Here is a 27710-nt window from a genome sequence, read left to right on the forward strand (position 1 = left end):
GAAGTTTTCAAAATACCTCAGTTATTATAATTCCTGTTTTACAAGTGGGGAAACTGAAGCAGTGAGCAAGAAAGTAGTTTGCCAAGTGAGTCAGCGGTGTAGTCAGGAATAGAACCTATCCTCTCTTACAGCCGGATACTACAGAGTCTAGACTGTGATACGTCATAGGTTCATTTGTCCTTTTCTCTATCTCTATAAGAGAAAGGAAAATTATAGTAATGTAGGGCTAGAGGTGACCCCACCCCCTGTGCTGAGACCGGAACAAGTAAACCTAGACCATCCCTGACAGGTATTTGTCCAACCTGTTCTTAAAAGTCTCCAGTGGTGGAGGTTCCACACACCCCCTTGGTAACCTTGTTCCAGTGCTTAATTATACTTACAGTTAGAAAGTTTTTCCTAATGTCAAATCTCAATATCCCTTACTGCAGACTAAGCTCATTACTTCTTGTCCTGCATTCAGTGAACATGGAGAACAAGTCACCATTCTCTTTAGAACAACCCCTAACACAGAATATCAGAATATCAGGGTTGGACGGGACCTCAGGAGGTCATCTAGTCCAATCCCCTGCTCAAAGCAGGACCAATTCCCAACTACATCATCCCATCTAGGGCTTTGTGAAGCCTGACCTTAAAAACCTCTGAGGAAGGAGATTCCACCACCCATTCCAGTGCTTCACCACCCTCGTAGTGAAAAAGTTTTTCCTAATATCCAACCTAAACCTCCCCCACTGCAACTTGAGACCATTACTCCCTGTTCTGTCATCTGCTACCACTGAGAACAGTCTGGATCCATCCTCTTTGGAACCCCCTTTCAGGTAGTTGAAAGCAACTATCACATCCCACCTCATTCTTCTCTTCTGCAGACTAAATAATCCCAGTTCCCTCAGCCTCCCCTCATAAGTCATGCACTCCAGCCCCCTAATCATTTTTGTTGCCCTCTGCTGGACTCTTTCCAATTTTTCCCCATCCTTCTTGTAGTGTGGGGCCCAAAACTGGACACAGTACTCCAGATGAGGCCTCACCAATGTCAAATAGAGAGGAATGATCACGTCCCTCGATCTGCTGGCAATGCTCCTACTTATAGAGCCTATAATGCCGTTAGCCTTCTTGGCAACAAGGGCATGCTGTTGACTCATATCCAGCTTCTCATCCACTGTAACCCGGAGGTCCTTTTCTGCACAACTGCTGTCTAGCCACTCAGTCCCTAGTCTGTAGCAGTGCATGGAATTCTTCTGTCCTAAGTGCAGGACTCTGTACTTGTCCTTGTTGAGCCTCATCAGATTTATTTTGGCCCAATTGTCTAATTTGTCTAGGTCCCTCTTTATCCTATCCCTACCCCCAGTGTGTCTACCACTCCTCCCATTTAGGGTCATCCGTAAACTTGCTGAGGGTGCAGTCCACGCCATCCTCCAGATCATTAATGAAGCTATTGAACAAAACCTGCTCTAGGACCGACGCTTGGGGCACTCCGCTTGATACCGGCTGCCAACTAGACATGGAGCCTGATGATCTAGCCAGCTTTCTATCCACCTTATAGTCCAACATACCTGAAGACTGTTACTAGTTCCCCTTTCAGCCTTTTCTCAAGACTAAACAACTTTTTTTAACCTTTCCCCATAGGTCAGGTTTTCTAAACCTCTTACCACTTTTATTGTTCTCCTCTGGACTGCCTCCAACTTGTCCACAAAAAGACTGTGACTCTTCATCTTGGAAAAGAGACAACTGAGCAGGAATATGATACAGGTCTATAAAATCATGACTGGTGTGGAGAAAGTGAGAAAGGAAGTGTTGTTTATCCCTTCACATAACACACGAACCAGGGGTTGCACAATTAAATTTGTAGGCAGCAGGTTTAAAAGGAAGTACTTCACACAATACGCAGTCAACCTGTGAAACTCATTGCCAGGGGTCTGAAAAAGAATTAGTAGAGCCTGCAAATCTTCAGATATCTGCTTTATATCCGCGGACGTGGATATCCGCAGATCATGATTGCAGCTCACAGGTGGATACAAATTTTGTATCCACAGAGGGCTCTAAGAATTAGATACATTCACAGAGGATAGCCTTTGATGGACCTGTTAGCCAGAGTAGTCAGGCATGCAAGCCCATAACCTGGGTGTCCCTAAACCTCTGACTGCAAGAGGCTGGGACTGAATAATGGGATGGATCACTCAATAAATTGCCCTGTTCTGTTCATTCCCTCTGGAGCATCTGGCACTGGCCACTGCCAGAAACAAAATCCTCGGCTAGGTGGACCATTGGTCTGACCTAGTATGGCCATTCTTATGTTCTTGTTTTCACATCTTTCTTAAAGTGTGGCATCCAGAATTGGACTCCAGATGAGGCCTCACCAGTGACAAACTGAGTGGAACAATGACCACTTGTCTTACATACAACCCTCTTGTTCATACAACCCAGAATGATATTTGCCTTTTTGACAACTGCATTGCATTGTTGGCTCAGATTTGTGATCCAGAAGCCTCCCAGATGCTTTTCTGCTGCAGTGCTACCTAGCCAATTATTCCTCATATTGTATTTGTACATTTATTTCACCTTCCTAAATGTAGTGCTTCCCACTTGTCTTTATTGAATTTTATCATATTGATTTCCAATTCTCCAATTTATCAAGGTCATTTTGAATTCTAATCCTGTCCTCCAAAGTGCTTGCAACCCCTGCCAGCGTGGTGTCATCCACAAATTTTATTAATTGTACTATCCACTCCATTATCCAAAATGCCAGGAAACATGGTGAATAACTACTAACTTGGAACATCAAAAATTCCAGACCTTGATCAAATTAAACATCTGTCACCAGATGTTCTGCAAATCTGGTTGGCTTTTAAAATATCCTCTTTTTTTTTTCTTATTCTAAAACAAAAAGTCTTCTCACCTACCCCAATTTCTCTCTTAGATATCAGATAGTACCCTCTGCTCTGAGACTGGGTAGCAAAGCAAATTATATTTGCCCTTTTAAAAGCCCTCCCTTCAAAATCACAAAGAAAGTATTGCATGGGATCAGGAATGTAACTAAGGAGACAAGCAAAGCCCATGATTTCTTAAAATATGATCTATAGTTTCCCTCCAGTCAGTTATATATTATCTTTTGAGCTATGGCCCATGAAGACTAGTCATTGTAACCTGCCAGAGCCCAACTCTGCCAGTTCCCTCTAGTATAATTTGCTATCTCCGTGGCTGGTAAAGTAAATGACAATATTTTTGTGTTCATTTATTTTTTTATTGAAAATATATCGTTGTATTTGCAAATTGAATTGAGACAGTATTCTTCTCCTCTTCCTGTTTTATATTGGTGTGTAGTAATAACAGCTCCCATGTTCCACTCCCGAGGGGCAGCATTTCAGTGATGGGAAACGTGTTCTGGTGTAAATCCCTGAGGGATTCTTCAGAAGGGAAGGCATTATATATACACAAGATGAAATTACAGTGAAAATCACCACGGTGATCAGTCTCTCATTTGATAGTGTCTCCAGCTGCACAGTGCCCCAGGCCAGGGTATTAGCTCAGTATTGACTGTACAAGGAAAGTACTAATTGAATCACAAGTGCCATTCTTGACAGTTTCTGGCCATTCCGGGGATATCTCCATCCAATTTCTAACAGGCTACACCCTGTTTAGCCCAAACAATCTGGTGGATTAACAACCCAAATTGCTGGCTCTGTTTATCGCTGAGTGCACATACAAACTGTTCCTAAAAATTATGAAAATCCAATTCTAGATGCCAAATCAGTCCTGGCCCAGTCTCCAGCAGGTGAAATAAACTAGCTTCAGACACCAATGGACGGTTGACTGCTCCACAGTAATACAACACGATTTCATACAATTTTCCACAGTTGACATATGTTGATCAATATAGGACTCAGAATTTAATAAGCATAGAATTTCCATTAAATGGAATGACAGAAGAGTATAGTCCTCACCATGCTAGGAAAGAGGTGTTTTAGCAAACGAAGCTGCTTCACCCAACCCCTACACGCTGTGCTGCAGCTGGTCTGTGAATTAAAAAGTGGGCTTTAGCTTTCAAATTTTCATCAACACTTAATTCTTAGCCAAACCGTGTCATTAAGATAAATTGTTTCTCTCTCTGTCTTCTGATTTGTATTGGGGTTTTGAAAAGAGTATGAGATGGCTGTTACTAAAGTTGCAGACCCATTGTTTAATGACAAGGCATAAAGTAATGCAAGCAAACCAAATAACAGCCTTCTCACTTCCATTTTGTTACTCTCAGTCAACCATAATTCACCCTAGCTGGTATGTTTGGCTAGTCCAATAGGAAGATAATTGCACTTACCTGTGCATTGGGACCCAGACATGTTAGCTGGCCTGCACTGTGCATTTAATCATAGAATATCAGTGTTAGAAGGGACCTCAGGAGATCATCTAGTCCAACCCCCTGCTCAAAGCAGGACTAATTCCCAGATAGTTTTTTGCCCTAGATCCCTAAATGGCCCCCTCAAGGTTTGAACTCATAATCCTGGGTTTAACAAGCCAGTGCTCAAACCATTGAGCTAGCCCTCCCCAAATTGCACATGAATATGTAATACTCACATGGAAACATACATGTGCACATACAGACTTGGGTGCTCCCCCATCCATGGCTCCTCCCTCCTTTTGCTGTGCTGACTCATGTTTAAAGGGTTATGCCTGCACATTTGTCATCTGCGACAATAACTGGAAATGGTATCATGAAACAGGCATACATGCTGGTGGAGGGAGAGGAAAGAAAGAACATGGTGCTTATAAATAATATAAACCGCATTAATGGTCACATCCAAACATGAAATTAATTCTCTTTGTTTCTTTGTAGTCTTCACAGTGTACTGATTTTCACTGTGCTTAAGAGACCTGCACCAAAATCATGTGCCTATAAGACACTCCCAGGATCAGTGCAGGTCACAGGGATTGACACATGGTTTGTGTGCCATGTTCTGCCCATGGCGCACACGTGGGATGATTTCCTGACCTGTCAGTTCGAAGCATAACATAGTGGGGCAGAATGGCATGTAATAGTCAGGTTGGGTTGTTTCAAAGGCAGGGGGCATGTTCATGGGGCCAAGGAGGAGGAGGTCTGGTACGTTTTGGGAAGCAGGTGCTTTCAGCTTTCCCTTGGCTTGTTTGAGCATAGTCGGTCTTTTTAAGGGCAGTGCATTTTGAAATGTAATTGAAAATGCTCTTGATGTGAGACAGCTTCTATGTTCCTGGGCACGTTCCTGAAAAATCCATTATCAACCAGGCCACCAGAGTGGGGAAGGGCCCGTCCTACATTCCAATAAACAAATCTCTGAAGGTTTCACTGGGTCAGATCTAAATGCTCAGGGGAGTTATCGGAAGCCACTGTGAATGGTGTGACATATACAAGGAATTACTTTTATACCTTCTGACTTGAGTGTTGTGTCGGGGGATGTGTGTGTGTATAAATTTAGTGCTGGTGCAAGGTGCCTGATTAATAGCCCTGAAGAATTAAATCCTCTCTCCACCAAAGAGCTTATCTACATTAGTGTGTCTTAACCCTGATCTGGAGGGACTGGTTTCAGAGGTGAGAAATGAATAAAAGCCTCCCTGGCCCATTCAGTGCCTGTCTTGTCTGCTGACATTATCAACAAGGGTGCCAAATACAGCACTGTGTTTTGTGCTGTGGACACATTTCCACTTGCAGTGTACTGAAACCACCAATTTCATTTCACAGGGGGGCACCAAATGCCATGTGAGGGTAAGTTACCTGAGCTGGATGTGAAACAGCAACCTACAGGTGAAAGGCTGCATCTTGCAGTGAGAGCTCCTCCACCACCCCTCTGAAATGTTGTGGCTGAATGTAACTGTCATGGAGGTGAAGAACCCAGCACTATCTGGTGGCAGGGGCGTTGCAGTTGGCTTCTAGTTTGGCCAGTGCAATTCATTCTTGCAGACTCCATCTTAATCTTCAGATCTCCTTAAAAACATCTCCCTCTAAAGCCTGTTATAAGCATGGTTTGCCAATCCCACGAGTTATAGTATGTGGCAGGGAGGGGCTTATGATGTTGTCTGACTAGGGACTAGACTGTCACAACCAAACAGCTTCCTTCCTTCTGGCCTCTGAGAGCATAACACGAGCTTTGGAATCTCACTGTTTTCTCTACGTTTCAAGGCTCCTTCAGCCTCATACGCCTTCTTAGCCTGTACCTTAAATAACGGGGCCATGTTTTATCTCTCATGCTTGTTCTCAATGGGCCTCCATTCCTTGAGCTTTCAGACTCTGATTCTTCTCATTAAGAGGGTAATTGACATTAGAATCCTTCATTCTGTACTTGTGATGCTTCCTTTTAAATGGCACGAAGCTCACTTCTGTGTGGCTAAGAAATAGCTTGTTTACACAAGAATACTAGCCTTGCTCCCTGTACAAACACTGGAATTACATATCTATTCCTATTAGGTCCAGATCCTGTAGGGCCCAGAATATAATTAAGACAGGTCACTCGCAGAGTAACACTGAAGTTACTATCCCAAGTCTTTTATTTTGTAGGTATTAAAATGTTGCTTCCTCTGGTCTCTGAAGTATCTAATTTCCATGCAAGATACCTATCTATATCTTTATCTAATATTTGTAACTGTTTGGGAGATTGTTTTCCCATCACCAAAGTGGAGTTTATATAGGGCACACCCATTAACTGGAATAGGAATGATCTATGCATATCCCCCGCTGGAAGATTAAACTCCTGGATGGCATGTTACAAAGAAGAGATATTGAAGACATTTCTAATAACCAAAGGATATCCCTCCTAACAGGTGTAGAGCCACAAAGAGCAGGCATTGGCTTTATATGTAACAGAGTTGAATGAGAAAGGGGAACTTTCAATTTAAAAATCACACTTCTTTGGGGGTGGAGGGTTATTACCTACTTTTGTTACAGGTATGATTGGCCTAACTGAAAGAGTTTAGAGAAAAATAATGTGTCTCTATTGCTTCCCCCTAAGTTTGATTTCTTCTTGCATTTGGCAGCACATCATGTGTAGTAAATGTAACCGTTTATTCATTTAATTTCCACTTTTGTTTGTGTGGAACTTTTTTTTTTTAATAGGGAAATTTGATTGTAAACCCATGAAAAGTTAGCCAGCAGGATTCAGTGGCAGGTCTGGTATGTGAAATGTTTAAATCTGATTTCAATTGATTAGGTGTCAAGTTGATGGTGTCCCTTTATATATGAACTAAGATGTTAACCTAATAGGACCTAGTGTGCCATGGTCTATATTTGACATGGGACAGTTGAAGATAACAGAAAAAGGTTAATGTGGGAAGGAAGCTGAATTGCTCATGTGCTACACTGCCTGAGGGTCTACACTGAGGGGGGATCGATCTAAGTTACGCAACTTCAGCTACGTGAATAATGTATCTGAAGTTGACGTACTTAGATCTACTTACCGCGGTGTCTTCACTGTGGTAAGTCGACGGCTGATGCTCTCTCGTTGACTCCGCCTGTGCCTCTCGCCCTAGACTAGATGCCATAAATCGACCCCTGCTGGATCGATCAATCGCTGCCTGTCCATGCAGTGGGTAATGTAAACAAGCCATACTAGTGTTTGTGAACATGTCTCCCTCTAGTGGCTAGCCTCAGTGACTAGAACAGCCTGCTGCCCACTAACAGATTTAGGGCCTGTCTACACTGCAGCCGGGGGCGGAGTGTGCGTATGAGTAGACATACCGTAGCTAGCTCGTGTACCCAATAGCAGTGAAGACGAGGTGACACAGGCTTCAGCACAACCTGGATAAACCTGCCCAGAATCCTGGCTAGTTACTTGGGTGGCTAACCCACACTGAAGTTCATGCTGCTGCAGCATCACTACCCCAGCACCTGAGCTAACTAGATTAAAGCTAGCTCGGGTATGTCTGCATGTGCCGCAGTGACACCTCATGACTGCACTGCAGACAAACCCTGAGAGCCTGAGCCAACTCCTGCTGCAGTCAAAGGGAATCTTTTCCTTGACTTCCCTAGGAGTCCGATCAAACCTTTACTCCTTTAGCTCAAATGGTGTGTGTTATAGGAGTGCCCTATAAAAGAGAGATGTCTCGGCATGTCTAACTAGTTAATAGGTAGGGTGCCAGTGAATGACACGCAAGAATATGCAGCAGATTTGCACAGCAAATGGCTTCCGGTGTGCAGCTTTTTATATGAGCTTTCCACAATGGAAGGTTTTGATGATGAAGGTCCTGCATTTAATCCCCATTGACAACCCGGGCTCTACCGATGACATCTGCTAATGTACCGGGCAACTTGGAATGCCAAACTCAGGTCTTGGCAGGTAAGTAGAAGTGGAAATGATTCTCTTTTCTTTTGCCTTTATCATGTCCTGCTCCCGAAGATCCAAAAGCCAACTGTGACAAGGGCATTTTGTGTTTGACTTTTAAAGGGAATGTTAAAAATTAATTAGGCTGCCACCAGATGTGTATTTGACATTTGTCAAGGCTAAAGGTGGTGATCCCTGATCACTCTAGATTGATCAGATGGCAGCTTATTTCTAAGAAGCTCACATTAGACTGCTTCTCTTAAATTAATGTTCTTTGCTGTTACAAAAAGAACATAGGGGTGGAGGAATGGAATAAAACAAGTTTATGCTTAGATCTCTGAGCCTTGAGCTAAGGTTAGAGAAAAACTTGATATTACAAAGCCAGAGATGAACCATGTACTCGTGGAAACAGAAAACAATGTGTATGTAAAGGATGAATATTTTACACACCACTCATATGAACTGCAAATGATCACCCATCCTCCTCTAAACCTGCTTCTAAAAAAAATCTTACCACTGCAGGCTCAGTACAGCCCAGGAGACATCTTATGGGCGTCTGTTCAGCCTTTCTGTAGAGCCTCCACCATTCATCTCTTTATCCTCTCAGTCAGTTCCAGGAAGGGAGAGGTCCAGCTTATGACTCCAGATTTCAGGTTGGCCAAGTTTACTCAAACCTGTGCTCCGGCATCACAGCAACTCAGAGGAATCAGACACCTCAGTTTGTAAAACTATCCAGAATGAATAATATAATACGTGTGTGAGCTAAATATTATTTCCCAGCTCTTGCTCACTTCTGACACCCTCATTGGATGGAGCATGCCTATTGAATGGTGTTGGAAATGTTAGAAGCAGAGTGTGTATGTTTCTGTGTATTAGAGATGAGCAAAACCCAGGAGTGGTTTTGGTCTTGTAAGATGAACACTGAGGTAGTTCAGAGCCACATTTTACTGTATGTAAGCTCCCAAGTTTGCTGGCAGAGTTGTTAAATGGTCCTGGTTATGGAATAAGGAGGTGCTTGGTCTGACTTGGGGCTCTGGAGGTGGTGTTTGGATCTGGATTAGACTTTAACACATGAGTGCAAGATACCAGGGCTTGGGGTTGGTTTTCTATTTGAGTTTTTGATGTTGCCAAAATCGCATGACCTTTCCAGCCAAAGAGATGGAAATTATGCAAAATCAGATTATCATATGGGTTTTCTGTCATCCTGAATTGTAGAAATCTCCCAAGACCATCTGTTCTCACAAGATTTTCTCAATCATGGACTGAAATCTTACTAGAATAGCTGTTCTCATGCAATTGCCACCATTTTTCTGTGTTCAAACCAGCCCTGCAGAACAGGCTTCTTTTGGTTTTGGGTGGAGACAAGTGTAGTACTGTGCCAGTAGGCAGTGTCCCTTCAACAGAGGAACCTGAGTGGTGCAAAGGGTCTGTAATCAGCTTGTGAATCTGACCCTAATCATCATAACATCTTGTCAGGGAGGCGAGTAGTACTACCATTTAACAGATGAGGAAACCGAGTCACAATAGTTAAAGGCAGTCTTTTCACCCATGAGTGTCTGAGGTTAGGATCCTAAATGGTAGGAGGCCTGATGTTCGGAGGTACTAATTACCCACAACTCCCTTTGACAGCAAAGGGAGCTGTACATGTTCATCACCTCTGAATCAGGACACCTTTCGCAGTGCCTACATCTGGATTTAGAGACCTAAATTTAAGTATTCATGTTCAACCATTTTGGTCTCTAGGACTTGTCTTGATGAGTGAGAGACTGACAGAGCTGTGACTAGAAGCCAGGAGTCCTGTATCCCAGTCCCATAGTCTACCACTGGGACAACACTCCCCTTCTGAGGCATGACCTCAGTTGATTTGGCGCAGTGTATAATTTTTAAAATGTTGCCAGTATAAATGTCCTCATGGCTTGCTGCAGTCAGTCACCCCATTTAGGAAACCTCAGGAGTAAATTTTATTTTCTGTGACATTGGGAGTCGATTTGATCTAGTGCAGGTTAGTTCAGGGGAGTGTGATTTTCTGTGTGATCATGCATAAGTCACACCAAACACTCTCCGTGACTCAGTTTTCCCACCTGTAAAATGGGGATAACACCCTCTTTTGTGCAAAGCTGAGAAATCCTTGGTTTCCAGGTACTGTGGAACTGTTTATTATATCAGAGGCTTGATGATGAGGTAATGATGATGGAATCTGCCTGCAATTACCTCTGCTTTTCCCTTCAGCACTGCGACTCCATCATGCAGTGTTGCAGAGCCATGGAGAATCTGTCTTGCTAGCCCTTATATCCCTCAGTCAGGGACACCTGATCCATCCCTGCCAGGATCCTCACCCATTTCCATGTATTTTTAATCCCTTTAACATGCAGAGGTGGGAATGTTCCTAGATTATTTTTCCTCCCTCGAAACCAAATGTCTGTTTTAAAAAAAAAAAAAAAAAAACCCGAAAAACAAAACAACTCCCCCCCCCCCCCCGAAACACTGGGGATCTGGCCATTAGCAAGGAAAACAGTTTAGGAAAGAAGCGAAATAAAAATGCAATCAATTATCTATTACTGTGCACAGGTGTGTAGGTGCAGTCAATTTTCAAAGTCATAGAGAATTGTAGATGAGAAAAGGGAAGCTGTTGATGGCGAATTGCAAGTGTTAGGGGGGAAAGGATAGAGAGAGCACAGAGAGAGAGAGAGATTAATTTCCCTCTTGAGTGAGAAGTGTGTTTGAGACAGACAGATGGGCTGTAAATACTCCATACCAAGGACAGGAGCTGAGACACGAGACAGCCTGATGATTGAAGTGTGACTGGGATTGAGGTAGTACATTTCCTGGCCAAGGTGACTGGTTTTGTTCGGGGGGGAGAGCTCGAGACGAGGATGCTACACTTCCCATCAACCTGGATCAGAGATGCATATTTAGACCTGATAAGTGATATCCAGGTCCCTGCGGGGTCTTCCTTAAGGGTCAAATTCACTGCCTGCCTTGTAAGAGAAGTCTGAAGGGAAGGAAAGAAAGAAAGAAAGAAAGACTCTTCTTTCCCCGTTAAAATTATTGAGCTGTCTACAAGTGGTGAGCTAGGGTATCATGTGACCGGCAGTTAATCACATTGCTGTGAAATGTGACTGCTGCTGATAATAGGATCTTCCCTTCAGTAGAATTTCTGCTTCAGAAGTAGTGATTTTCACCAAGAAAGGAGGTTGAGGGAGATATCATTTCAGATCTAAGAAAGCCTGTGTACATTTTCTTTAGGGAGAAAACCTTTTTCCTTCTATGTTCGTCATCCATAATCTTTTTTTATTCTTCTCTCTGCTCAAACTCACTGAATGCAAATGTAACACTGCTCCATTCTGCCTGGTAGCTGATTAGTTCCCATTTAGTCATAAAGTTAACCAACCCTGCTCCACTCAATTAATCCCTAGAAGCTTTAATTTATCGAAGCCCTGGTCTATGCAAGCGGTGGAAAGATGGATACTTGACTTCAAAATGAACTAGTCTGTCTTTCCTCCAAGATGCGCCAGTATGATGGGAGGATGCAGCAAACAAGCATTATGAAATCCTTCCATACTGTCCAAGACAACAGCAGTTCAAAGGCACTTTGGGGCTTGCATGAGAAATGGTGCAACAAACAGAACAGATCAGGCTTCCATGACAATTGGGGAATGTGAATACTGGAGTGGGTTGAGGTCTCTCTTCTATTTTTAATCAGATATGTACATTGCAGGTCATTCTCAGAGGTATAGACAGGGGCCGAGATATTTGGCTAGGCATCTTTCCACCTCTTTCAAATCTCATCCACAAACATCCCTTAACTCCTTCCCTGAATCCCTTAATTTCTCACTCCATCTCTTTTTAGCGTCCTGAAAGAATCCTGTGGTTTATTAACCGTGCAACTGATCCAAAGCCCAGGGAAAGCAGTGGGCTTTGACCCAAGCCCTGTTAGAACATGGTGCATGAGTTGTAATGAGGTAGCGCAGGGTGAATAACGGGGGTGGGAAATCACCCAAGAACTGAATTTGACACTGGGAGCGGAGCTGGGATTTTGTTTTTACGATTCAAGCAAATATTTGTCAAAATATTTTCACACTATTCCCCTAGCCCTGCTCATCATACAATGTTTTTTGTGTTGAGGGGTTTTATACTGCCACTCTTAATTGGAAGTTTGTGAGGATATGAATGCCACAGAGAAACTGTGGTCTTATGGACTGAGCACAAGACTGCAAGTTAGGAAACCTTGTTGCTCTTATTGGATCTTGCACTGACTTGCTTTTTGACACCGGGCAAGTCACTTACGCTCTCAGTGCCTCAGTTATGTCATCTGTATAATGGGGATGATAATTCTTACTGGCCTCTTTAAGTTAACAGATAAAAACCAAGTATTTTATTATCCACTATTGTTATCTGCAGTGAATTCTCTACAATTTATGCCATATGCTATCCTGCATTATTTAATTCTATAGCTTATTTATTTGAAAGACGCTAGGGCGAAATTTGACTGTTGAATCCACACTGTGATATTCTGTTCTCCTCTGTATATGTGGCATTGCCATTTGATCACAGAAGGCTTTCTGGGCATCCACGAAGGAAGACAATAAAAGCAGAATCAAGATCCACTATACGGATCTGAACAGAAACATTTGCCTTGTACTTCTATTGTATTGGCCTTGATTGCCTCACAGCTGCTCATAACATCTTCTAACTCTCTGTGTAATATTTCCTCAGGATAAAGGAATGGGCTTTTTATGTAGGAGAGCCCATTTCATACTGAAGAACTTCTGCTTATCCTCAATGTAAGTCTCTGCTTAGAGAGGCAAAAGCCTGTCTGTTCTAGCCAGGTGTGCTCAACACTGGTACCTGCCCTGGAGAGCTGGGAGCTAACACTGATCACTATCCCTGACAGATGCCATCACTACAATTCAGACCTCCATCCAGCTGCTGCTCTTGCAGGCCATTGCATCTAGACCAAAGGGCCCAATCTGAATGCAATTCAAGATGCATGGTTCTGCACCATTTCCAGCCTCTCAGCTTCGTTCTTTGTCCTCTGTTCCTCTACGCTACAGCTCTGCTTGCATATGCATTTTCCTTCCCCTTGATTGCTTTTTTTGCACTTCCTTTATTTGCCCACACTGGCTCGCTTTCCCAGGCAGCATATTTATTGCTAGCTAGCACACACAAGTGCTCGGACATACTTTCAATTATCTTGGAACAATTTCTATTTACTCTGTTTTTGCCTTTCTTCCATTCAATTTCACCCACCACCTCCTGCATTCTTTCTGAGCATGTTCTACTGAAATACACTCTTCTCCTATTTCCCTTCGCTCCCTCCCTTTATTTTTCACATCGCACTTTAGTTTTAATGAAGAAGCCTCAATAAATTCTGGTTGCTGTGGCTCAGATGCTGCCGTTTGTATACCTGTGCAGGGAGAGGACCCAGGTTCTACCCAAAAAGCACATGAATACTCCCCTACCAAGTCCACAACTATATTTGGGTTTATATACCTGGTGAGCCATGGTCACAGCAAGCTTCTCCACACCACAATTTCCCCCTTTCTGTGTCCTATACCAATATCTGTCTCAATGTTTTCACTCCAAGCTATTTTTCCATTAGCACTTGAGTGACACTGTCCCTTAAGCTGATGGAGAGCATTGGTTGGTCTTTGTTGACCTGAACAATGGGTGAGACTGGAACCTTTGATAAGGGTCACCCCTACTTATAATTTTGGTGCCGCTGAGTTTTTGATCTTCTTTTTTATTCTCAATTTTATAATTTTCCTTAGGAACTAGCCCATGCACAGGATTCTTTCCTTCCATTGGCTAATCTCTCCATGCTATGGCTATTCAGAAAGTTCTAAAATGTGTCTACTTTTGTCCCAATTCTTTGTTATTTCTCCCTTGCATTTGAGGGCTCAGCAAAGAGAGGGATAGTGGGTAGGAAAGGAAAGTGGTGGATTCTCCATCTCTTGATGTCTTCAGCTCATGACTGCCTGCCTTTCTGTATGATATGCTTTAGTCATGCACCTGTCCTTGGCCTCAATGTAGCAGTATTTGGATGACATTCTAAGACTTCCATTATACACTAGATCTAATGATCCTTTCTGGCTTTTAATCTATGACTCTACAAAAACCATCAGTGCTTGGGAGATGAGAGATGGTTTCCTCTAGGGGAATTTACTCAGCTAAAGTGCTTGTCTCATTCTGAGGGCAGGGGGCATCAGGGCTGGGACAGAGACTATGTTCCAGCGAGGTATTGCATCCATGAATCACAATGCCTCACAGAGCCCCCACCACATCAGTGTATGACAACTCCTCGGCAACTCCAGATTGTCCAGGGTGGGGGTTGATTTAGTTGGTGAGGAGCCCTTAGTGTCAACAGGGCTGTGGAAGGAACATCTTGACAGCAGGGGTGAATATCAACATCAAGTGAAAAGGGGCTGGTGGTGTCTGAGACTGGGAGGGAATGAAAACTGTTCCTGGATTAACATGAGGCAGGAACAGGTTGTCTGGAAAGCTCCATTTCTTCTCTGCATCACCCTGACTCCATTATTAGCACAGGATAATGTCTGAGGAAGGGCGGGATGTTACATACTCCTCCTTTGGCTTGTATCGACTCATTGCTCACTTCCACCTCATCCTGCAGTCCTGCTGGCCTTGGTGGGCCCAGGGTTTGTGGGCTATAGACCTTAGCCATTTGCCTTCATGTGTTTTGGATGTCACGTACTCACTGGGCATTGACCTAATAGAGGGCTAGAAAATACCAGCGAGCGTTGGGATAGGTTGATATTTTTAACTCCATGTAAGTTATTATCGACATTATAAATAACGACAGTTTGCCTCCCAGACCCTCTGCTCCATTCTTCCCTGCTAATTGCAGTGCTTAGATTTCAATAAGCTCATTACGTTTTGTCAATATTCAGCTTTCTGGGTCGCTCACCTCAGGGAGACCGGGAACTCAAATGGAAGCTAGAGATTGGAGATGCCAGGCTCTTAGGGATCTTAGATAGCAATGCCCCCACACTCTGATTATTCAGCACCCCACCTTTTCTAGTGAATTATAGAGACCTCAGAGGCATGCTATGCCAAGGAAACTGGGCTCTCTCTCGGGGCCTGATCCTGTGCAGTGCTGAGCAGTTTCTTCTCCACTGACTCCCACCCCAGCACCTCTCAGAATCAGCCCCACTCCTTTTTCCTCCACCTCTTCCACCCCGTTCAGACTCATTAACCTTTTCAAAGGGGTGTGTTTGAAAGGGCGCCAGTAAGCTCTGGCAGTTCCCAATGGAGTCGGTTTGTTTGTGTGTTTGTTTGAGCTACCTTTGAAAAGCAAGGCAGAGTGCAACCGATATTGGAATTAGTTGGAGAAGGCAGAACAGATTTCAGATGAAAGCAGTCCGACTCAGCACTTCCGGGTGTGGGCTTGGTTAGTCAGTTCAAGGAGAGCCTCTCTCTGTGACTGAGGACAGCACTTTCCAAGAGAAGTTGAATTTTAAATTGTAGGTCATCTTAGTGGATGAAGAGGTAGGAACGGGCATCCCGCTGCTCTCATTGGATCAGTAATGGATAGCCTAGTCCCTCGCTCTGCATCTTGGCAGTGCAAGGGGTGTGAGGACAAAGCAGATCTCCCCTTCTAGCTATTCCTCCAACACAGGGTAGTCCCCAGTAGGCATAGAGCCACCTCCTCCACCCTTGGATGAAGCATGCTCTGTTGGTACTCTGGAGATGTTGCCAAGCTGGTGGAGTCTGGGGTAGGCCTCATGGCTGAGCCAAAGCAAAACCAGCCCCAAGAGCGGGACACTGTAGCCAGGCTCCCAGATGCTTGCCCACAAAACTCTGCTTCTCCCTTGTGGGGGCATCTGAGGATCTGGACCAAAGACTATAAACTGCCAGTTTGAAACAAGTTTGTGAAAACATTTCCCATTCTGGGGCCATGCAGCAAAAAGAGTTTGTTAGTCTCAGTCCAGTTCCCAATGGATCGGCGTCCTTGCTACAAAACCACTGCTGATACCTTGCAAATGTCTTCCTGGCCGTAGAAGAGGCCCCAAGGACTGAGCTATCCTGTAGAGGAGGTCAGTGGTTGAGGCACAGCAAGGGGGCAGTGTATGAAGGCCTGCACTGCCGTTGAACTTGTTTGGTTGATAAATACAGGGAAATCAGCTTCCTGACATCATTATTCGGAGAAGTTATTTATATTCCCACATCACCTTGGGCCTCAGTCATTGATCAGGACCCCATTGTACTATACAAAGACCTTATAGTCTAAGTATAAGACAAGTGAAAACAGATAGATACCGACAGAGGGGGAGTACAAGGAAACAATGAGGCAATATTAGTAACCATGATAGACCATGGTCTAGGCACACCAGTGTCCAACTTTCCACCAAAATTCATTAACTCCAAAAAGCATTCTTTAAAGGAAACACAGTATTTATGTCCCAGCTGCCTCTTCTCCGCTGGAATCTTGCATCCAGCACTTTTCATTCAGTCTGAACGCCCAATCCATTGCATAGGAGTTACTCACGAGTAAGGGTTAATAACAGGGCTCGTAGTTAGAAAGGACAACGTGGAGGTAAGACGATTTTTACGGTAAAACCATAAATGAGACGCTGGATAATGACGAGTTACCAGAGAAGCCTCTGAAAAAAACTTCCAGAGGCTACAGATTGTGTTTGTTTAGAGACATCTTAGTACAAATGCCCTGTTCACAAGGGCATACACTGACTTTAAAGCCATCTCATCAGTCAATGCAGATGTCTGCTAATACCCAGAAAGTTGATTGCATTAGAAACTCCTCTTTAGGTTAAAAGGACCTGATTCTCCTCTGACTGCCACCAGTTTTACATTGGTGTAATGCCACTCCCTTCAGTGGAGATAATCCTGGTTTATACTGGTGTAAATGAGAGAACTCAGCCCACAGTCTCTAGATCTGACATTTTGTAAGGCCACATCCCCGTCTGAGTTAAATGCTCTGTGGGAAATAGCATTCACAACCTCGTAACCTTGGAGAGAGAAAGGTATAGTCCCAACGCTGCCAACACCCCTCCCCGGGGGGTATACCATAAAACTAGAGACTGGCTTTGGTAAATAGCTTTCAGGAGGCTTTTAGCGTGGGCTTTGAGATTGCAATCAGAGGAGAAGGCAGAGCAATACTATTTGTGGAGGGATATATATAATATAAAATCACCTTATCGCTGCATTACAGCTTACATGTAAAACAAAGGGAAAATCAAAGGTTTCAGAAAATGCTAAATTTATCTGGAAATGGGACTTGTCATATAACGTGAGGCAATTTCTGTGGGGAAAAATGGATTTGTAAAATGTTTTTACTCTTCCCTCACTCAGGCAAACTCACAGTGGCTTCAGTACTAGAAATAACACCCGTGATTTGCTTCTCCACTTCCCCAGTGTAATCTGGAGTAACTCCACTGAGATTGGTGGTGTTACACTGTTGTAAATCACTCTGTGTGGAGTGCCTTTCCTTTGAGGCTGACAGTCCATTGCCGTGCCCCCTGTGCTGTCATTTATACCCATGCAGAGAGGATGTAAAGTGCTGCTGAATCATAATCACTGGCAACGGTGGAAGGACTGTACAAGATGCAGCTCAGCAGAGAATCCAGCCCTTGTCCGTGCTGCCTGTCATCCCACAGGATCTCGGAGCACTTCTGGAACTATACACCAAGATTCCTTTTATCCATCACTGAAATGCAGCCACCTCCTGGCTGGAATGTGGCAACAGTGATTGGCTTGAAGGTTTACATGTCATTTCCCCCGACATCCATCTAATTTTATCCTTTCCTCTTTAACAGCCCCTGGAAGCTTCGTTTTCCCAAGACTTTGATAGAATCACTGCAATGGGTCCCACGTAATAATAATTTAATGTTTTTTAAAGAAAAAGGAATTATTCATTTTTTTATGTGTTTATCTTTTAATATGCGTTTTATTACATTGGCTTTGCTTTCATTCTTTCGTGCAGTACAGTGAGCAGTTTGGTGGTGGGGACCAAGTCAGATATATATCCCCTGCCTTGCCGCTGCCAACGTTGAGCCAGCCTGAGGCCTCCCCCCCAACCTGCTCGTGGGGACAGCCTGAACCTCCCCTGCCACCTGTCCGTGTGGGGATGCCCCACTCGCCTGCATGGGGCCAACTGGAGGACCCCCTCCCTTGTGGCCTGTTCACCCAGGGTCAGCCCGAGCCCTCTTGATGCCCACCTAGGGCCGGTCCAAGGATCCCGCTGCCCGAGACCGGCCTGAGGCCCCACTCTAAATCCTGAGCTCGAGGCCAGCCCAAGATTCCCTGCCGCATGCCCGTGCAGGGTTGGCCCTGGCCCAGCCCCAGCTGCTCTCCTAAGCCCTCCCTCCTGTGCAGGGCTGATGTTTCTGCTTGCCCTTCCCTGCCCCCCTGCATGTTTCTCTGCACCCTGCTGGGGGTCGCACTCCACTTTTTTGGCAAAACTGGGCATTTGTCCCTTTTGCTCTTGCCAACTGATGGTCAATGGAACCTTTCCACTGATACTCAGTAAATGGGACAAATGCACAGTTTTGCCAAAAAAAGTCAGGATGGCCAGGACAGGGCTTTAAAAATGGACTGTTCTGGCCAAAACAGGACATATGGTCACCCTAAACTGAGGAGACAATGGTAATGAGATTGTTTTTCTCATTTTTTTATTCCTTCTCCCACAAAATAAAGTTTTCTTTCCCTTTTTTCTCATCTTTATGGCCGACTGCTCCAGCCTCTTCATAAAACCTTCAATCTTTTCAAAAGGCGGCTTGTTTTAATTGAAAATTTGCAATCAATGTATTTCCCCTCCACCTCCAAACAGGCTCATTTGCGGTAAATAACCTGTAGCCAGGGTTTCTGCACTAAAGAAAGAAATAAATCCGAATTTGCTGCATCATGCCTAATTTCTGGGCTTTAAATCACAGCGTTTTGTATGTGCTCCACCAAAATGGTGAACACACTGAAGCATGATTATTACTTAGAGATTGTAAGTCATGTTAAAGATACAGCATCCTTTTCCTCTGAAGAAACGCTCTGAAAGGTGAATGCTGCTGGCAGCGGCTGGTTCTGGAGGACAAACTCGCTTCCTGTGCTTTTTGCCCATTGCAAGTGCTGATGTGACTTTGGTGCTGAAGGCCAGTTCCAAAACCCCTTTAAGTCAGTAGGAACCTTTCCATTGACTTTGATGGATTTTGGATCAGAGCCTTAAATAGTAAACTTCTCATGGCTTAACCCAGCAAATGACCGTTTCTCTGTATCCTTTTCAGGTCTGTGGCACCAGTCTGATTTTATTGAGGCAATTTCATAAATTAATGGATTTTAAAGCCAAATGGGACCATTATGATCGTATAGTTTCTCCTCCTGCATAACACAGGCCATAGGACTTTGCTATATTAATTCCTGCTTCAAGTCCAATAGCTCTGGTTGAACTGGAGCACAATTTTTTTTAAATTTCCAATGATGGAGAATCAGCCAGAATCCTAGGTAAATTGTTCCAGTGGTTAATTAGCCTCACTGTGAAAACTTTAGGCCTTATTTCTAGTCTGAATTTGTCTAGCATCAACTTCCAGCCATTGGATGTTGTTGTATTAGGGTTGTCAGCCCTCCAGGATTGCCCTGGAGTCTCCAGGAATTAAAGATTAAGATTTAATTAAAGATTATGTTGTGTGATGAAACCTTTAGGAATATGTCCAACCAAAGTTGGCAACCCTAATCTTCAAAGGAGTGAAAACCTTCTTTATGATCCAATTCATGTTTCCTATGCAGGGGCTTAGAGACGGTGACCAAGTCCATCCCTTAACCAACTGTCTGTTATGCTAAATAATAATAAAACTAATTCCTAGCTCTTACAGTTTTTTTATCAGTGGATCTCAAAGCACTTTACAAAGGAGGTCAGTATCATTATTCCCATTTTACAGACGGAGAAATTTAGCTCGTTAAGTCGATCATTTTAAGGCAGGTTTTCCCAACCCTTTAATCATTCTCATGGCTCTTAGAATCATAGAATCGTAGGACTGGAAGGGACTTTGAGAGGTCATCTAGTCCAGTCCCCTGCACTCATGTCAGGACTAAGTATTATCTAGACCATTCCTGACAGGTCCTTGTCTAACCTACTCTTAAAAATCTCCAATGATGGAGAGATTCCACAACCTCCCTAGGCAATTTATTCCAGTGCTTAACCTCCCTGACAGGAAGTATTTCCTAATGTCCAATCTAAACCTCCCTTGCTGCAACTTATACCCATTGGCTCTTGTCCTGTCCTCAGAGGTTAAGAAGAACAATTCTTCTCCCTCCTTGTAACAATCTTTTATGTACTTGAAAACTGTTATCTTGTCCCCTCTCAGTCTTCTCTTTTCCAGATTAAACAAACCCAATTTTTTCAATCTTTCCTCACAGGTCGTCTCTGAATCCCTCCAGTTTATCAGCATTCTTTTTGAATAGTGAGCACCAGAACTGGACTCAGCAGTTGTCTTCCACTCTTTCAGGTGAAAGCTTTAAAGCTAGGCTGCTCAGAGTCACACACAAGGGCAGGAGAGAGGGCACTGGGAGCCCTCTGCATTGTCATATGCACTTAGGCCAGGGTATCCGTGGTCCCAATGTTTGCACTTGAGCACAAGATGCAGAGGAATATCAGGGAGCTTAGCTGGGCCCCACCCTGGATGGAGTTCTGAGGCAGGCACTGTGTGGGAAGCGTGACCTCGAAATGCTCTGAGATTCATTTTGATTAAAGAGACTAAATCCCTGTCCTCGCAGAGCGTGCTTCGTCCTGGGCCCAGGAGGCATTCTGATTGCCTCTGCACTGCCGAGGAAGTGCATCTGGGCACTGTCACTAACGGCCCGCACCTTCACACCTGCTCTCCCCTGCCCCAAGCATCCCTTAGCTCCCTTCACCACAGCTGGCACTCAGAGAAAGAACTTAGCCTGGAAAATGATGAGTGCGTTTCAGATGGTTCAGTGGTGGTTCTCGTAGACACACTCCCAACCCTATTAAGGGTCTGAAGGCTCTCATTGACATCAGCGGTCTTTAGATCAAGCCTTTAATCCTTTTTCTTGCCCCATTCCTAAACTCCAAATTCCCAATTACTGACCCTCCAACAAATTCCTTATCATAAGGGGACAGTGAGGTGAGCCATATGCCTAGCATTCTCTCTTCTGCGGGTCCTATCCTGTTGCTGGCTCAGAGGCTATCCAGAATGCAGTCAACAATTCAGGATTTATCATTTTCCTCCCCAAACTAATTCATTTGTTCCTAATAGCTACAATTGCTTGGATCATTGTGCATCTCAATCTCTCTCCTACTTTTAGCTTGAAAACTAAATGTATCCAAGAGGCCTTTTAAAAATACCTTCCCCCCCACACCACACACATACATTTCTTATTCTTCTTGGGCTCACTCTTGTTGGTGCTAGTAATTATTCCCTATCCCAAAACACAAGCTGCAGGGAGGGAAAGAAAGAGTCAATTTTTTCCTATGTTCCACAGTGCTCAATTATGACTTTTGACTCTTTGATCTCCTAGCGATTCTGAGCTGTGAAATTGTTTCAAACATCTTTTTGGTGTGTTGGCCAGTAGCAGTGGTTCTGCTGTCAAGCATGCAGCTGATTTCACTTGGACTACAATGAGCATTATTTGTCAAACACAAGTGAGGAATGTCTAACAAGAATGCAGTAGCATACTGCAAAGTGCGTAAGGTGTAATCAGGGATGGACCAATTGCATCTTGAAAAAGTTCAAAATGTGGTTTTCCATTGGTGTTCATTTGCTGCTCTGTACTTTGGGATTCCACTTGGAGCTGGAAATTGTTGTTCCATTCTTCTTGCATTTCCAACCTAACTGGAAGTAGGAAATAAAACAACTGTTAAAGCTTCCAGTTTTCTTGCCACTCTTTCCCCAGGGTATTTAAGAACACTGATCATGAAGAGAAGAAAATTGCCAAAGTGGAATTTTCAAATAAACTGCTTACTCCCCCGACCCTTCTTTCTGTGTATCAAACAAACTCAGCTCTGTAATTTTCAGTAACTGTGTGAAGAGCCGAGGTCAGCTATCCCACAAGGGTTTCTTTCCAGATTTGGAAAGTGATATGAGTTAAACAATACAAAGATCGGAAACATTTCAAATAACTGGAATGGACTTACCCTAGTATCTCCTGGTACTGTATAAGAACACATTCCCAGAGTTTAATGCGAGTTCATCTCCTCAGCCTGTGTACAGTGGGCCAAATTCATTCTTGGTTAACTAATGAAGTTGCAGTGTTCTGGTTTTAGCCAGCTTGCTTAAAACTATAATGTGTATCAGTTTCTAGAGGGAAGTTGGAGCAACATGCATTATAACAAATTAAAATTCAATGGTGCTAATGCTCACCCTCTTCTTATGGTGGTTAATATGCAGTTGAAGGTGTGGTTCCTACCTGGGTCCCTCAGATAAACCTCCCTGAGGAACCTGCATGCAAAATGGAGGAAACATTTTCTCGTTTGTTCTGATACTGTAGGCCTTATTAGCATTGATAATAAGGCCCCTTTATGCCATCGGGACAGTGTATAGGAGTCTTAAACTGATCAGAAATAAAACTGGATGATATTTTTCATCGACCAATATTCAATTAACTTAAAAGTGCAATTTTTGAGGTATTGAAATTGGTCACAAATTCGGTGAATAATTTCAGCTGAAAAATTTTGGAAATGTTGAAACGTTTTGTTTGCACTTTTTCAAAACCCAACATTTTTGATAATTTGTTTCAAAACAGTATTTTTGAAGCTAAATGTTATTTATGAATCAACATGCAAAACCTCAACCAAAAAAATTTTTTTTTGTTTTTGTGAGAAAAATGAAAAAAAAAATCCAATTTCAGTTTGAAACAAATGATTCTTTTTTCGGATTTTTCAGTTCAACCACCAAACTGAAAAAAAACAATTGTTTGCTCAGCTCTGGGCGGAAATATAACTTGCATAGTCAGATCAGTTTAAAGGGGCATTAGTGTTTATGAGAAATCAGGTCCTGTGTATATAGAGTATTTCTGCAAAATCATTCTCCTTTCGATCAATCACATGTGGAGTCAGATATCAAACTATCTAGTCACCGTGTTGTGCATCCAGAATTATTGTGGCTGTATTTGCATTTATTTATTTATTGATTTAAGCATTACTCACTCGCTTTATGTACGTGGTAACGATTCTGTCATTCATAATCACTAGGGATTTTCCTTAGGAGAAAAATGCATGTTGTTGGATTGTGCATAATTCCTGCCTATACGCTGAGAAGGCAAAGGTCAGCCAGGAATCGCTGAGAAAACATCTGAGGAATAACAAAGAAGAACCAAATTTGCCATTCTGTTGTGTTTTCATGAGCCTCTGTGCTTTCAGGCCCTGACTGGAACCAGAGACAGAGGACATGGAAGTATACCTATTGTGATATCATGTGTTGGAATACTGGGAGACAGCCAGCTCTTCTGATATGTCCAGATGGACCAGGAAGTTCATAGATTCATAGAATTTAAAGCTAGAAGGGACCATTATGATCATCTAGTCTGACCTCCTGCATAATAACACAGGCCAGAGAACCTTACCCAGTAATTCCCACATCTCATGGCTGAGGTAGACCATCTCTCTTTGAGAGACATCCAGCCTTGGTTTAAAGTGCCATAACTCTGACCAGAAAGCCTGTTTGAGATATGCAGACCCAGGAGGTTCAGATATTCAATCATCTGAGGCTTTCAGGGTGCTTTCCCCGACCTAAGGATCCAGGCCTGTTCCCACTGATCAATGGGAGTTTTGCCATAAGCATCAATGGGAAGAAGCTAGGCCTCAAAACCTCTGACCTTTTAGCAAGTTACCCCATTGCTAATGATTTCTGTGTATTAGATTTAAATATATTTCCAGATACACTAGAACATACATAAGCCTATGATCAGCCCAGGGCCGTAGCAACAAAGAACGTGGCCCCCTCCGAACATATGTCAGGGGCCCCTTACAATGCAGAAACGATAAAAAACTAAACAACTAAATTAATAACATTTATCCACCAACCGCCATTGTAAATGCAAATACACATTCTTTGAATGGGTCCAACTAAAATTCGAAACTGACCGACAGACAACTGATATAGCCAATAGCATTATGATGTATCATAATGACTTCATGGTTTTGTCAGTAAAACCGACATGGATTGTGCAATAGCATCAATAAATGTCACTTACCTAGTTATACCTTACATTTTTTGTTGCCACTTTTAGGGGCCCCCTTCCTTGCGGGGCCCCCTCCGGTCGGAGGGTATGGAGGGCGCTCGCTACGCCTCTGGATCAGCCACAGTTTTTATGCATCCCAGAAGTAGCTTTTTGCGAGGAAGGATGTATTGTTTTGCCCAGAAAATCAGCACTCGCTGTTCAGCTTTGCACAGGTATGTGTGTTACATGGTGATGGCTCGAAAAGAAAAGCTCCCAGGACACTCTCTCTCAAAAAACTCCCATTCTTTGTCACTGTTATCATTGTATCTACCCTGACTGTTATGCTCGCAATCAGATCAGACCACGGCAACACTGAAGCTCCATGGAAACAACAGAATCAAACAACTGAAAGGAGGAGAAAATAGTGCTAATTAATTATAACCCCAGGGCTGATCCACCCTAGCATGATATAATGCTGTGGTTTAAAGCCAGTTAGTGCCATTTCCAATAAGCATCCTCATTCAGAACGGCAGTTAGAAGTGGCTTCTATCCATTGATGGGAGTGCTTCTAAATGTACAGGAAAACATCATCCATATCTCCTGGGATAATAGGGACCTGACAATACACTCGCTGCCCACCAAGCAAAAAATGTCTTCCTCTTTTCATAAACAATTTGATTTTTGTTGTGGTGGCTTGAGACTTGCTGGAGAATTCAGTGTTGTCTGATAGAAAGAAACCTCTGATTTCTAATTTGAGCTATTACAAAGATTTAATCTTTCTTTGTGCATCTCATTTTTCTTTCCTTTTGTGCCCCTTCCCTTTCTTTAGGGTAACTTAGATGTGTTTGCCTAAACCAAAGGCGTACGCAGGTCTGGTAAGTGGTGCCTCTGGACTGGAAGGTCAGTGTTTTAAATCCTGCTGAGGACTAAACTTGGATGAATTCCATAAACTAATAATCCAGCACAATGTTTCAAATTGATGGAGGTGCTGTCCTCTAGAGGAGACATAAAAACAGAACTGTGATCTGCTTGGCAGAGACCCCACAGGTCTTATCAAAGACGAACAGGGGCTGCTAAGTGATTTGCCCTTGTCAAATCCTCCTCGTCACCAAAGCTTCGCTTCCTGGTCCAAAGAAATGACATCGGACCTTATGAAAATGAGATGCAAACTTGAAGGAGCCGTCCTGCTTCTAATTATTTAAAGCAGTTTGCTGTGCTTCGTGAGAGGGGAAAGAAAGAGAATCCACACCCTGGGAAATAGAATGACCCTGAATTTCTAAAAGCAAAACAAAAGCTGATGGATGGTGCCACCGCACTCTGCAGTAGTGACATTATTAAATGATTAGTGAGCTATTAAAGCTGCAACACTTAGTTTCTCCACTAATGACTTGTACTGCAAACTTGGCTCCAAATGGAGATTTTTATTGCGTCCTGATGCAGACAGAATACTGGGGGCTGTGATTGCAGTGAATCGTTCTATGCAGGCAGACGCACAATCGGAGGAGCAAATCTTGATTGAAAACTAGTAATGGATGACTGCCTCAGTTGCCTCGCTCTTCCAATGGTAGGTGCCTTAGGAATGTGAATAATAATAAATAGTAAGAAGTCTGGGGCGTTCGACTTGGTTCGGATGAGGATCCAAAAGTTTATGTCCTTATCTGACCTTCTTGTGTGTGCAAAATTTGGCAGTTAATGTGCAAGAACAGACCCTCTCCTGTACTTTCCCAAACATGCTGCTTCCCTTCAGGCTGGGCATACTCTGACAACAATCTTTCTTATGGTAGGGTTTGTTTTGCACTCAGTTTCTAGTCCCAGTCAGAACGAGGGAGTGCAGAGGTTAGCAAAACTGAAGGGTATCATAGTAGCATAAGGGTAGTTAAGCTCCGGAATGGACTTCTAAAGGAGGCTCTGGAAGCCCCATCATTGAAGGTTTGTAAAAACAGGTTTGAAACACCTGCCAGGGATGGTCTAGGTTTACTTGGTCCTGCCGCAGCACAGGGGGCTGGACTTGATGACTTCTCAATGTCCCTTCCGGCCTGACTTGTCTGTGATTCTGTGTGGTAGAGGGTGGAGGTTCATCCAGATGTTTTTGAACATCAGAAAAGATCTGGGTTTGGTTTCGTTTTGAGTACAGGTGCCTTCAGTTCAGTTCTTGCTATAGGCAAACTGCATGATCCACCTCTGCCAAAAACAGAGGGGTTAATTCTCCTCACCCTTGCAGTGGTTTCACTCTAGTGTGCTCCTGCTGTGCAGTGGGGTGAGAACAGACTCCAGCCCCTCATTGCTTTCTGGTTTAAACAAATGTCATCACTTTGCTTTAGCTTTCCTCAAAAAGGTCTTATCACACACACATACACACTATGAACTAATTGGGCTATTTTCCTACAGGCTGGGCAGGGGGACAGAGTGAGACATTGTTACTGCTATTTTTGTTTTTACATATTTGCTTAGATAATATGTTGATGGAGGTCATATAAGTACCTAAGTAGAAAGATCTAGTCTGTCAACGATGTGACCATCAAACAAGGCAGGGACTGGGCGACTCGACACTGGTATAGAATCTACAGCTTTTCACTTCTAGCTTGCTGGTTTGAATCCAGATAGGTCATTAGTGATTTGAGGTTGTCCCCATTTGATAGCTATTCAGTGGTCTATTGGCAATATCCTGGACAAACCTTATGGAATTAAGAAAAACTTTATTAAGTTAAACTTTACTAAATTAGGTTTAATATCTTTGGAGTCTATTGTATCAAGAATGCAGTTGTTTAGGTGTTATTGTAGGATTGTTTGTAACTTTTTACCTTAAGAATAAAATAGACTTGCAGAGGAAGTGCAGTATGGTTACTTATAACCGATACCAATTACACTGTGTACTCTCTCTGGGGGGAGAAGCAAGCAGGCCTGTTTAGGCAGACTGTCTTTTGCAGGGAAAATCAGTTTAATCATGGAACTGTGCAGCCTACAAATACCCTGGTCAGGAGGGAGACAGACACATGTGTCTACCTCAGAGAGGTAACGGCAGGGAACCTGGAGTGGGCGTTCTTGCTGTACTGTACAAGGGAATGCAGGTGCAGTTGCCCTGAACTGTGACAGTTTCTATAGGGAATGTGTTTGCAAGTCTCAGTCCAGTATTCATGCCACTAAGTTGGCAGCCTTAGCAAAGACATAGAAGCCTGTATGGGGCATGGAGACTGACAAGAGGCAGCTGTGAAAATGGACCTCTCCATTGAAACACAATGGAGGGGTATCATGGAGAAGCTAGCATGATGGTTGCCTTGGCTGCACCTGTTCTGTAGG

The 27710-nt window shown here is 43.5% G+C and overlaps 1 protein-coding gene and 1 long non-coding RNA gene across 2 annotated transcripts in view; one reads left to right on the plus strand and one right to left on the minus strand.

Annotated features, from left to right (window-relative positions):
- The window catches only part of AGBL4 (ATP/GTP binding protein like 4), a 1406381-nt gene that overhangs the window by 1351844 nt on the left and 26827 nt on the right, over positions 1-27710 (plus strand).
- LOC115655780 lies at positions 20620-23537 on the minus strand. Its single transcript, XR_004001502.1, has 3 exons — positions 23401-23537; positions 22616-22693; positions 20620-22087 (listed from the first exon to the last, which is right to left on the minus strand). It is a non-coding gene; the product is annotated as an uncharacterized LOC115655780 (long non-coding RNA).

The sequence above is a fragment of the Gopherus evgoodei genome, chromosome 8, assembly GCF_007399415.2.
Source record: "Gopherus evgoodei ecotype Sinaloan lineage chromosome 8, rGopEvg1_v1.p, whole genome shotgun sequence".
NCBI lineage: Eukaryota > Metazoa > Chordata > Testudines > Testudinidae > Gopherus > Gopherus evgoodei.